Genomic DNA, 13171 nt, shown 5'->3' with positions numbered 1-13171 from the left:
GGAAAGAAGGAGCTTAGATGAGAGAGGGCTGTGAGGTTTCCCTCTCTTCTATCCCCGTCCTGTTGCTTATTTCTGGATATTTGTTTTATTCCCTGGCCATATTAGAAGTGTAAATTACACAGATGAGCTAATGAGATCATCTGTGTCTATGCCATTTGGGGAAGAGGGAAACATGGAGATGCTTTCTTCTTTTTGTCCTTTTTAACCATTTACCTTTATTTTGAGACTAAAGATGCTCAGATTCTGCACACTTAGTTTTGCAAGCCTGAGACAGATCCATGGAATTTCTTCTGTGACTTGATATGTAATTTCTCCTTTGCATTTATGTGGCTTGCCATTCACCCCAAACATCTCTGTTGTTTCATGCCATGTGTTAGGGGTGAAGTGCTGGTCCATGGAAGTTTTGGTTTTTACAGAAATAAGACCTGGATTTTGCCCATGTAGAACTCAAGGTTTAATAAATATAAGTCACTACAGGGAAGAAGGGATTGATAGCAAACTCCTTGTTCCTTTTGTCCCTAAATTCTGTTGAGCAATGACTGTAGGCAGTACTGGGTAAATGTTCAGCTGGTGTAAATGTAGGCACCTTCACTGCAGCTTTGCTGATTTATTGGAATGTGACCCTATGTTTGCAATTAAGATTATGTCCATAGAACAGATGGGTTAGAATGATGCATTTGCCTTTATGAGGCACTGAATCAGATTCACCGCAACAGATCACTTATATCACGAATTGGTGCCATGCTGTTTTACATAGCAATGGCGCAAGGAGGAATTTCTTGTGGTAGCTGACAACTTTCGGACTTCAGTACATGAAGTTGCTTCTCTTGCTAAATGTTTATTTGTGCTGAAGGGAACCAAGACTGTAAGACATTTTTAGTTTCTATGCTGAAATTACAATTCTGTTTTTAAACAGAGTTTGAAAGATGCTCAGTTAGTAAAAAGCATTTTAGTGGGAGGGTAAAGACAGTTCCTTATTCAGAAACAGTTTTTACAATTTGGTTGTGAATCCCTCCATTGAGACACTACTGTTGCTTTTATCCTGCTTGTAGGCAGTTGCCTCAAATGCAAAATCTCAGAAATACATGAACTCCAGTTGGGAAACATTCACTGAATTTCTCAGCTGAGACAGGGACATTATTAAATGCTCTGATGCTAGAGAGGTGGATTGAGACATAATGTATGGGACACTTCCATGGGACCATTAGGATACCGCCATGTCGCTATTACATGCTGCTTTTTAAAGAACATTCCTGGTCACTGGAAGATGCTGTTTCTACTTAGACCAGAATTCACAATGCCAGCATCTGTCTTTTGCTTTTCTGTGCCTTGGATTTTGTTATCTTCCTTCCTTTATGAGTAGAATAATGTTGATTCATTCAATTAATTTGTCGGTAGACATGAGGAGACACAAGAAAAAAGTACTTATAAAGAGAGGTCTGTAAGATCGAGAGAAAATTATAAGATAAAATATTTTTGCATCACAGATCCTTCTCAACTTTGCTACCCAACGAACTACCCTACCTTCCTCCCTTTCTTAACTTACGGATAAGCTTAAAAATAAAGTGAGATTTTGTCACTCTGCATTGTAAAGGGTCTGTTCCCTCTCTCCTGGGAGGGGAGGAAGGGAGTATGCCATCCCAAATTGGAATGCCCAGTCCTGCCTAATCTCTTCTTCCAAGCTTTACTTTCTCCTTTCTTGCACTGGGACACCACACAGGAGAGAGGGAAGAGGCAGAAGGAGGGGTTATATGTTTTCATTTTTCTCCTTAAGATCCTTTGACAAACATTCCTGTGGTACACTCTAATATCTGGCTTCAGGCTGCTTTTCTGTTTGGATGCCTTCTGCATGATAACACAGACAGCAAAACTAAAAATATTTCAGAAGTTAAGCTGCATTAAGCCAAGCTGAGCAACCATGCTTGGGGTCCCCTCACATGCTGGGACCAAGTAACTGATAATTTGGACAGAGTCAACATAATCTTTTTTTAAATTTTGAGTAGGAGAGCAGCAAATCCCCAAGTAGAAGGGTCACATCTTGTCACTGTGACTTCTAAGCCCTGGGCAAGGAAATGTTAAGGCAGAAGTAACGTCAGGAAGGGATGTTTGTGCTCCATGATCGAGCCCTGAGTGGAAAAGCTCTGCTCCTTTCGTTGACTGAGTGGTCTCTCGCACCAACCAGACCAAGCTGTCACTGTTTACTATTTCTTACCCTGGGGAAGTTCAGGCGTGGCACAGAGGATACTAAGAGCTCAAAATAAGGGTTCCCCTCCTTAATCCAAAGCACGGCGAGACTGCTTCTTTTTGCATATGAGCCATCTGAAGTCAGAATGCTTAACCTGTAGCAGAATTAATTCAGGTTTGAGCACATTAGTCATACCAGGTCAAGGTAACAGTTGTTTTTTTTGCATGGATCATTTCAGAATATTTTCCGTGGGTGTTTGTAGCAAGCAAACCATAGGATGCAGTTGTTGCTATAGCAATAAGCCTCCCTTAGTGAATGAGGCAGAGTAGTCCCCCTCAGATAGACCAGCATACTCCCACCAATTATCACTGCAATGTAGGTACCTGATACGGTTTGCTTACCAGGGACGTGATAGGTATTGATAAACCCTGGATTCTAGGAGCAAATGGATCCCATGGGATTTATGTAATTCTGAAAATCCTTCTTTGTTTGAGGTCTGAGTCACCAGTGAATCTGAAATTTTTCGACTATAATTGCATTAATTATAGTAACAAATGATTTTTTTTTTTCCACTTCTGTATGATCTGAGTATGGGATATGTAATCTAAGTGTGTATGATACAGTGTATCTTAATTTGGAAGCTGAAAGAAACACAGTGGCTGGGACAGCCTCTGTAATAGGTCTGTGAACATGCTAGACCAACCAGGACAGTCAAAATAACACAGCTAAATCTGCCTTTAAATCTCATGGAAAAGATTCAGTAAAGTATCCTTGAAATATGTCATCTAGAAGAGAAAAATTAAAGCATGGGAAAGGCCATAATAATACCTTTTCCCTGGTGTCAGCTTTGTTTATTGGTTCCTATAGCGAGTATGGCGTGCAATCTTCAGCGAATGAACACTTTGTTTTTAAATAGTCTGTGGGCTGACCTCAGCCAGGCAGGACGATGGAAGGTGTCTCATCCTTGTTCTTCCTGCTCTGTGAGAAAATGGGTCTCGTCCAAACCCTGTTGAAGCCCAAGATGGCCTGGGATCCTTTGGAAGGATCTCTTGGATTGGGTCCTGTGAGTGGGGTTTACAGCTTGGGTGCTCAGCTCTGAATTGTGACTCACTTCCTGAGTCACTGGAGGGATTCTGAATTTATGCTGATGTAAACAGAAGGATAATTAGTCTCTCCTTCCCAACATTAGCACATAATGAGGAATTACCAGCTCTGTTCACTTTACTAGTGTTACTGTTTTCTCTCATCTCTTCTCATGTTCTTCACATACTCACAATAGATATAAAAAATAGATCCCTTCAGATAGTTCCTATAGGTAGCATCTAATTTATGGTGATGATGGTCTAGTGGCTGTTGGAGAAACACAATGAAAGAGAAAAGCAGTTGTAAAATTGCTGCTTTTTGTGGGCTGCTTTCACTTGTCTGTAAGTATTTATTATCCTAGATGGCAATCTAACTGATTCTCCTTGATGTACTCCAGCACTAATAAAGGAATTTTGCAGTATTATTACAGCAATTTTAAATCAATTCACTCAGCGAACGCTGTTGCACTCCAGAAGTCAATTATAGATATCATTTAAAAAAACAGATAACGCAAATCTGGACCTGTGTTTTCATCGCTATGAAGATAGCAAAATAAAATTATAGAAAGGGAAAGGCACATTAGAAAACTGGAGGTGTTGGGAGGAGACTAACATGAAAGGTGATGTTTCTGCTGCAAGGTTTTCTTCAGGCTTCAGAGCGTTACTGACACTCTGCCACCTGCTTTGCTTTCCCATCCAGCTCCCAAGTGGCCTTCAGGCAGAAACATCGCATTTTATCATGGCCTTGCTTTTCTAGAATGGGTCTTGCGAAGGCTCATCATGAAAGCGTCCAGGGCCCACGTTGGGACCTTGGGCAGATTAAAAGATACTGCCTGAGGTTAATGATGGGTTCATTCTTCAAGGCCAACAAAAGCCAAAAACTAATAAATATAAAGTACATTCCACCATGTGAGGTGGATGCCTCCTTCTTTAATATTATGTTTCATTCTCTAGATGCTGGAGGTCCACAGAGTTTTCAGTTCCTTCTGTCACAATGTCCTTCACAAAAGTGTTTTTTCTTCTTCTTGTTAAGTCTCCCGGGAGCCTGAAAAGGATTTCTATTATTGTGGCTGGAAACAGTGACTGGGTTTTAGTTCTTAAATTCCTCTTTTCTCTCTTTTACAGAGAAAAGCTTTGAAGATTTCTTGGAGTCAACTTGGGTTTAATGCAGGCGGGTCCCTAGAAATGAGAAATTGAGATAATTTGTAATTGTGGATTATTCTCAGAACCGAGTCTTGATTGTTTGATAAAATCATTACCTAAAACAGAGGATACAGCAAGCAAGTGCTGACAAAGATTTGTGCAAAAGAAGCATAACAGTGCTGGGGGGGGGTTGTGTGGGTTTTTTTTGTTTGGTTGGTTTTGGGGTTGTTTTGGGGTTTGTGTGTATATGTGTGTGTGTGGTTTGTTTGCTTTGTTTTGTTTTATTTTTCCCCTGTTTAGAAAGCTCTTCATTTCATCAAAAATCCTACTTTGTCTATAAAAACATGTTTCTGATGCCTGTTAATTGTCATACTTCTGGGCATGGGGAGTTCGAAGTTTCAAGGCAGATAATACCATGCCAACACTATGATAAACAGCCAAGTGACCATACTTAACCTTTGGTGAAAGATAAGCTGGAATAAGGAGTGTGATTAACAGTTGTGTTTAAGATTTATCTATTCAATTTGAAGAGCAGGTCCATGTGTCGTCTTGATACCATAGTTAAGGTAAAGTTGCAAGTTCAAGCAGGTTTGACCTCAGCATACCTGATGTGCAGCCAGTGAACCTGTTCTTATTATCCCTTGTGGAGGCTTATAGGATAATGAAATGAATACAGAGGGGAAGATAGAACATAAAATATAATTGCTTTTTCCTCCAGCCACCCCCTACCAGAAGCTGTGCTATCACACAGGGTATGTCCTGGTCCCTGTCAGTCTCTGTGCACTGAACCAGAGTAGATGAGCTATCGTATGAACAGTTTTGCAGAAGAAGATGAAAGTATGTTCCTGGACGCTTTGGTCCCAGTCAAATAAGATCTGCTTGCTTCTGAATCCAGAACATGTGTGCTCGTGGCATGTGGCTTTTAAATATCTGCTCTGATTTTTTTTCATTCAAAAAATGTACATGTCTTGGCATGGAAGGGCGAGGAAGTGGAGCTGAAGAAGCACGTCCTTAGTGGTTACTGATCAGCTCAGATCCATCAGGCTCAGCACAGAGGCTCTGACACAGCTAGAGTCGCTCAGATGGCAGCGCCAGCTCTCAGCAAGGGGAGTGAGGAGGCACACCACAGGGAAAAGAAGTAACATAGCGTGAAAAGCCATGACATCAATCATAATTGCAGTAGTAAAACATTTTAGCCCACTTCCAGGGAACTTCGTTCTGCTCTCCTTCCACTTCTAAGCCCTCTGTAACTACTGGATTGATAAAAACTTCCCAGCAGGCTTTTATTGCCTGCGACGAGGTAAAATGTTCAGCGAGCCTTGGGGCAGAATAGGCAGAGCTGCTGTCACATTGCACCCACTGCAAACTGGCTCCATTATTTATCACTGATGGAAGATGCATACGATGGAGAGGAGGGGAGAATTATTTTATATAAACGTTGCAATATACATGATTCCCATTTAGAATTGATTTTTCTTTTGTGAGATACGCTGTCTCATTGAAAGAGGGAGAAATGTATCATTTTAAACCTGACTCGTGCAAGATGAATTAAACAGAAAAAAAAAGAAAAAAGAGATGAAAAAGTGGAAGCATTATCTTAGGGGTGTTGTTAATAATTTTCTTAGGAAAATTTAGTGTTGCTCTGCACCTCACTGACCTGGTGAAACAAACCTTCCTGTTTCTTTCCACTGTAATATTTAATAGTGAGTTCCTCCATCTCTTTTCCTCTGCATTCAACAGCAGTTTGGCTTGTTTGTTGCAAGTGGCAGATTGGAAAAAAGTGGAGGTTACCTCTGACAGAACTGTCAAATTGAATTTATCCTGATCCCTGCACCTTCTCCAGGAGACCCCGTATTTATGGTAAAGTACACACAGCTCATATGCATTGGTTTTCAAAAACACTTTGACAGCAAATAATAAATATAAAATAATACACAATACAATATGCAATTGACTTATATGCCTCCCAGTCAATGCAAGCATTATCCAGCATACATAATTACATTGCGGGCAGCACATCCTTTACCAGGGAATGACAGACTCTGATAAAAAAAATAAATAATAATAATAACCCCCCCTAAGTATGCACCACCAGGTGCCTTGTCTAAATCTGGCTATGAAGAATGAATGTGAAATTAGCATTCGATTAGGAGTGAAGGAAATGCAGGATGTGAATGTAAAGCAAAGAACTATATCAATGTCTAAATATGAATGTGACATTTGTATGGCTGCATAAATAGTCTCCTTGTGCAGCATCGCTCAGAGAGAAGATGTGCCAAGGGAACAGCACAGTGTGGTTTTCCACAGGGTAGAAGTCTGGATTTAAGGTGGTTTTCTCAGGTGGAAGACCTGTCCTTCACTTCTGTTTACATCCTCTTTTTCCCCTGGGATCAGCAGGGACCTGGGAACACTGCTGGTTTTTCTCCCTGTCCTGTTTACGTACTGTACAAGATTTATAAAAAGTGGTTTTCTCTGAATTTTTCACCTTCCATTTTTCCTCTCAGGTTTTCCATAGAGTTCAGGCTGGCGCTTACTATATCTTCTGAATGGTTTTGAAATATTTGTCTTTATATCTTGCTCTTCCTCCCCAGAACACACAGTGATAAAGGTGGAGTGTCAGTCACCCCTTACCCACAGGCAGTCATTGGCAGAAGCGTATTTGGCCAGGCCATGCAGTCGGTTCCTGCCATTTGGGATCTGAAGGCACCTCTCAACCCGTGTCAGCATTAGATGTATTTATTGCAGCTCCGACTCTATCCCCAGCCAATTTCTCACCTCTCCCAGCAGCTGGCAGTGTGATAGGAGCACCCTGCACCCCCACAGCCCCTTTCCCATGTACTGGGCTACAAGGGCTATTGGTAGCTTGCTTTTTTAACTCCATACTCTGAGTATTTCTGTGAAAACAAGAAGTTGAGTCTGCTTTCCTGTTGTTTTTGACTGTGAGAATTAATGCAGGTGGGACTGATACTTTTCTTCCTCTGACCTGTGTATATTTTTGAGCTGGTGTGCTTATTGTCAATTACATTTCAACAAGATGGCAAGGTAGGCAGCTTGTCAGGGTGGATGGCATTAAAGCTAAATTCTCAGGCTTTTCTTCAGGTGCGTCTGATGCTACCCTCAAATCTGATCAATTTGGGATCTAAGAAAAACGTTCATTTTAGAAAAATGAAACTGTCCTTTACATTCTTCCAAAGCTGTCAAGAAATGTTTGCCTTTGTTACAGCCAGCTTCACCACCTACTTGACCTTAAATCCAAGCATTTATGTGCTGCTTCCCAAAATAAGCATCAGTTAGGTTTGGGAGAATGCCTTAAGGGTGTGCAAGCCAAATTGCACCGGTCAGAAAGATGCTGTTTTTAAAATTGGCTCTACGGGTGAGTCTTCCCATTGTTAACATTTAACAGCTCCCCCCTAAGCCTGGATGCTCTTTGGAGCAGATTACCAGCTTAATTGGGACTCTTTAATAAAATTTAATGCTATTTTTTTAATGAAGAAAGATGAAAAGTTGCCTAGAGGGGAATCCTGAGCATAAGGTATTTAAAGAAATTATTCTTTGAGAATGTCGATCTCTTATTCTCCACAAATCATTCAATGAAATAACATTAGCATTTCACTCTTAGTTATATTCTCTTCTCCCCACCACACACATTTCTTTATTTTTGCTTGTTTTTTGTATTTTTTTCAAGGAAAAAATAAGGCACAACAAGGCTCTTGAACAACAATCTCATGCTATTGAATGACAATTAATATTGTCTCATTCTTGCAAATGGGGAGCACAGGTTTTTTCCAGTTAGGTAGACAGCTTTCTCTTGTGTTTATTAACGTTGATCTAAAGTTTAACAGTCCTGGCTTTGCCAGTTACATAATTACTGCAAACCGGGGCATCTGCAGTTGGGCTCCAGATCCAGAGCAGCTGTATTGCTGCTCCCTGTATGTCATAACCCAAAACAGGAGATGGCTTTCGGCTCCCGATGTAGACATGGCCTCAAGTTGCACCAGGGGAGGTTTAGGTTGGATATTAGGAAAAATTCTTCCCGGAAACGGTTGTCAGGCATTGGAACAGGATGTCCAGGGAAGTGGTGGAGTCACCGTCCCTGGAGGTGTTTAAAAGGTGTTTAGACGAGGTTCTTAGGGACATGGTTTAGTGCTACAGTTAGGTTAGGTTATGGTTGGACTCGATGATCCTGAGGGTCTCTTCCAACTGAAATGATTCTATGGCTCTATGATTCTGTACTGAGTGCTCTCCATTTAGATTAAATAATTCTTTGGTTCCTGCTGTCAGCGCCTATGTTTGTCTTTGAAAGACTCAGCATCAGCACCCGATTCTGTGAATGGGAAAAAGAGGGATTAGTTTTTCACAGCAATTTCCTTAAAAGCCCCAGCTCTCCATAACAACCTGTTGGGGAGTGACTGTTGTATTTTGAACTAGAGAAAGGGAACATTTTTGGAGTCCTTTCCTTGATGAATCATTGTCTCATTTACCTCTTTGCCACTTCATTGGTTGTTACCTTGGGTCCAGTTTCCTCTTCCAGTTTTTGAGGCACAGGTGTTGGATGGTAATGAGTGGTGTCAGTAAATCAGTATGTTTTACTGCAGGTAGGATCAAGAGGAAGATGGCAGATGCGCTATAGGAGCAATAGGGTGAAAGATAAATCCAGCCAACCAGCTTTACCATCCAAGGTAAAAATTTCTCTATTCTGGAACTCTATATAAATAATTATCTTATTATTTTAATCAATTCATAGTGGTTATTCAGTTTTCAGTACACTAAAAGACTCTTCACATATTTTTTTTAGTGCTTTATCTCTGTTCAGTTCCCCCCTTTTTCAGGGGAAAAAAAAAAAACAATGGTATGTAATTTCCATAGAATCTGTCTCGGTCACATTTTTCTCTACAACTTTTCCCCCTAATTTCAAGGCTCTATTATTTTCTGTAACACCGTAATATGATCTTCGTGGTTCTTGTAATATTTAGGAGAGAGTGGATTATATGAGAATTTCCTGAGCAATCTCCAGAGTTTGGTCTTACATTCAAATCTCCTTATACAACCATAGGAAACATGGTGTTCCTTACCCCAACGTACTGGTTTAACTCCTCCAAAATCAATATGAATAGTTATCCGTCAGCACAGAGGAAAATTAATACACATCTTGGGATCTGAGTGGTGATGCTGGGACTCCTCATCTGTCTACAGTCCCATTAAGTTTAAGGTCAGGTTGCAGAACCCTTGCATTAATATAGAATTTGTCGACCCTTCCCTCCCCCCCAAAAAAAGAGACTCATTTTTAAAATATAGGGGTTTTATACAGACAAAAATTTATACACAGAAATATACTTTGTTTTTTAAATCTATTTTTTATGCCCAAGAGTAAACATACATCACTGCACCCCATGAAGCAAAGCAACAGGCTCAAGCAGAGAGGAAAATTTCTGTTTTGATTCAGATTTAAAGTATCTTTCTGTCATTTATGTGCTATCAGCAACTTTCATGCATTCAACGTGTGACTCCATAACCATGCATTATCAAGCCCAGCCCTCCTCTGGTCTGCCAAATCTTCTCTCCCCATCAGGCCAGTCCCCAAAGATATTCCACACATCCATCCCAGCCCTGCCTGGACACCTGCTCCAGACAGGACTCTCCAGCTCAGTAAGAAGCCAGTCAATTAACTTAGAGGCAAAACAAGCTCTGCTCATGAAAACCACTCTTTTGCTTCCTAATGAGGACTCATAATAACTATGCTGGATTTTTTGCTTTTATATTTATCAGGGTATGATTTAATTGTCATGAACGTGCAGAAGACAAAACAAGTCCCCTAAACTCAAACTGACAGAAAATTCAGGGGCTTTTACGTACTCTGTAGTAATGATTCATGCATTTGCAGCTGGGATAATAATAGTCTAATACCTTGATCATATTGCATTTTACATAATTTTACATAATTGTTCATAAGGGCTACAATTATTGTGACTGTGAAGTGTAAAACTACAGGAAGAGAATGAAAAAGCCAACTCAAACTAATAAGTTTAGCCTGATTTTCTTCTACTAATTACCACTGGGAAAACACATATTTTAACCTACCGATGTTTGAATGCTTCTGTACTGCAGTGCTGCCACAAATGAAACAGTATAAACTAGAGTGATTGTCATCCCAAGTGCTAAATTACTGAGCACCGTTAAGTGTGTTCATAGGGCCATGGATGTATTTTGGCTTTCTGAAATATTTCTAGCAAAGAGAGAATGATTGCTAGTGGCTTAAAGTACAGATCATGCTCACCTGTTTGGTTATTACACATGTTAATGTTTCTGCTCTCTGCCGTACTAACCAGCATTCTGGTTGTCATTGTCATGAGGAATATGCTGCGTTTGTGTTATTTTTACCATCTTCTCGTTGTTCTAATTGTTCCCCAGTGTTCCTGAGGAAAAGCAATGTTCAGCTGCAGGAAAACAGGCAAAATCCACTCATTTGAAACACAAAAATGGGCCTGAGGAAGGAGAAGCTAGGACTGTTGTTCACTTTGATAGATGTACGTTTCCATGCAAAAAATCATCCTTGTGGCTGGGATTTCCCGTGTGACGGCTTGCACACGCACAGGCTCCTGCTGGCCACATTCTCCTGTGTGTCCCAGCTCCTTTTCTGCAGGTGGGACGTTGTGGTTGCTGGTTGGGAAGCACCTGGAGCCCCTGGAGTCAGGACAGTGCCCAGCTCACTATTGCTGCTGCACCACCACCAAACCCCTCTCTCAAAACAGCCTGGCCAAGAAATAATGAACACCAGGAATACAAATCATCTGTGTGCTGAGGAGGCAGGAGGCTGAGGGCACGTGGAGTGATGGGGCGAGCAAAGATCTGACCCTCAGCTACTGCCCAGGAGCCAGAGCCACGCAGCCGCTTCAGCACCAAGTCCGGTGCTTCGGCTGAAACTGTGGCTGACGATGGGCTCACATTAATATGCCAGCCTCTGCAATGAAGCCATTGAGATGCAAGCACATATTTGCTTCTAATTGTTCTGGGGAGAGTGGGCTGCTGGGAGCACTAACTTTTAAAATTGCGCCTGCTAGATTCCTTAGGGCTTGACCGCCAGAGCTGTCATCACCATTTAGAGTTGTGAAAAGCCCAGCCCTCTAGACTGAGGTGGAAACACATCTTAGACGTGGCCTTCATCCCACACGAGGGGTGAATTTTGCCCAGAAAGCTGCAATACTGTTAACTGCGTTAAGGGCACACAAACTGAGCTTCAAAACAGTTTCTTTTTAGAAGGAACTACGTAATGCAGGGGAAGAAAGGCAGGGTTCAGGTGCACAGAAAAACAGTCGTTTGCCTTGTTGAAACAGCCTTTAGGTGTGATCAGTCTCCTCTGATTCAAATAGTCTCTCTGGCTTGTTGTTGGGTGGAACAAGACACAGGTTTCTGTGCCCCGCCTAGATTTGTTCCCAAAGTGTCAGGAACACATTGTCCTCTCTGCATCACTTTCTCTGTGAGTTCACAAGTGAGAGAATATCAGATGCTATGGGCACTGACTTGCTGTCTTCATAGGGAAAGATTTTTACAAAGATTTGCTCAGGCCTGTCATTACACCATTGGCTCCTGCAGCAACAGAAGGGGAGAATATTAATAAACAGCCACTGCCAGCACAGAAAGACCACCATGGCAGTCACGTCTGCATGGAGGTTTGGGCGAGGAGCTCATTTTCAGAATGATATATTGACTAAAAATCCTTGAGGATGGATTAAAACAAAATTTGCGTAGTCCAATATCTTCAAGAATCTGAATGACCATCAAATAAAAGGCTTCATGGTGGCACTTCTCCAAATCATCTGTGTTATCTTGAAGTTAACCCATTTCTTCTTTTCTGATTTTCCCATCCCTCAAAGGCAAACAGAAATATGCTGCCAGCACAGCACTTGGATGTCTCAGAACCTGTTTTTCTGGCAGATCAGAAATAAATCTATTTGCCACTCTTATGTCAGTCTTTGATCTCTGGAGACTGACCCGCACAAGTTTAAATTAGCTTGTTCAGACAGTGTGTAAAAATCAAAATAGCCTGTGTGTAATGGTCAGTGTGCTTCGTGGTCCCACAGCCAGGGTGGATCTGCAAACTGCTCTTGCTAGTGGGGGCTCAGGTCCACAGGTCTCCCTGTGGAGGGCTGGAATGGGCACAGCACGTTGAGGCTCGGAGAAGATCTGGAGCTCCCCACAGAAGACATTTGCAGGGGATCCGCATTTTTCTCTGAGAGTTGTTCTTCACCCCTCCCATCCACACGATGATTGCTGACACACGGTGTTTTCCATTCAACTGAGAGCAGCATTTGTCTGTAGCACAGTCCTTCATGCTCTGTCAGACGGTAGTTAAGGAAGGAGTGACACTGTTATCCCTGTCTAATGTGGGACACTTTGTGTGTCCCCTGTGCATATGTTGACTCTGAGTAGGGTCACGAAACACAAGATACTCTGGAGCATACTGGCACAAAGGGCTAGCAAACAGCGATACTAGGTCAGGTCTCGAAGACAACATGACTGCACTCGCTGCACATCACCAAAGCACTAAATTCATCCCTCTGTGGGATCAGCACTTGTTTCATTCAGTGTGACGGTTGCTTTGAGCTATCAGAATGACACAAAGCAACCAGAGTGAGGAAAGTATCTGTCGCCCAATTTAAAAAAATAAAAAAAAAAAGCTACATTTAATTTAATTTATTAATTTGATCGTGTGGTCTGAGGCACTTGTTGGCTGGTCCAGTGTCCTGAGATTTCACCTTGCATG

General features: G+C 41.6%; 1 long non-coding RNA gene across 1 annotated transcript in view; it reads left to right on the top strand.

Annotated features, from left to right (window-relative positions):
• LOC135575404 (uncharacterized) overlaps window positions 1-13171 on the top strand; it is a 30629-nt gene that overhangs the window by 16267 nt on the left and 1191 nt on the right. Inside the window, exon 2 of the long non-coding RNA XR_010466111.1 lies at window positions 9006-9089. This is a non-coding gene — a long non-coding RNA (uncharacterized LOC135575404). The remainder of the gene's footprint in view (window positions 1-9005; window positions 9090-13171) is intronic.

The sequence above is a fragment of the Columba livia genome, chromosome 14, assembly GCF_036013475.1.
Source record: "Columba livia isolate bColLiv1 breed racing homer chromosome 14, bColLiv1.pat.W.v2, whole genome shotgun sequence".
NCBI classification, from domain to species: domain Eukaryota; kingdom Metazoa; phylum Chordata; class Aves; order Columbiformes; family Columbidae; genus Columba; species Columba livia.
The sequence above is the reverse complement of the archived record's forward strand: the minus strand, read 5'-3'. Positions and strand labels throughout refer to the sequence as shown.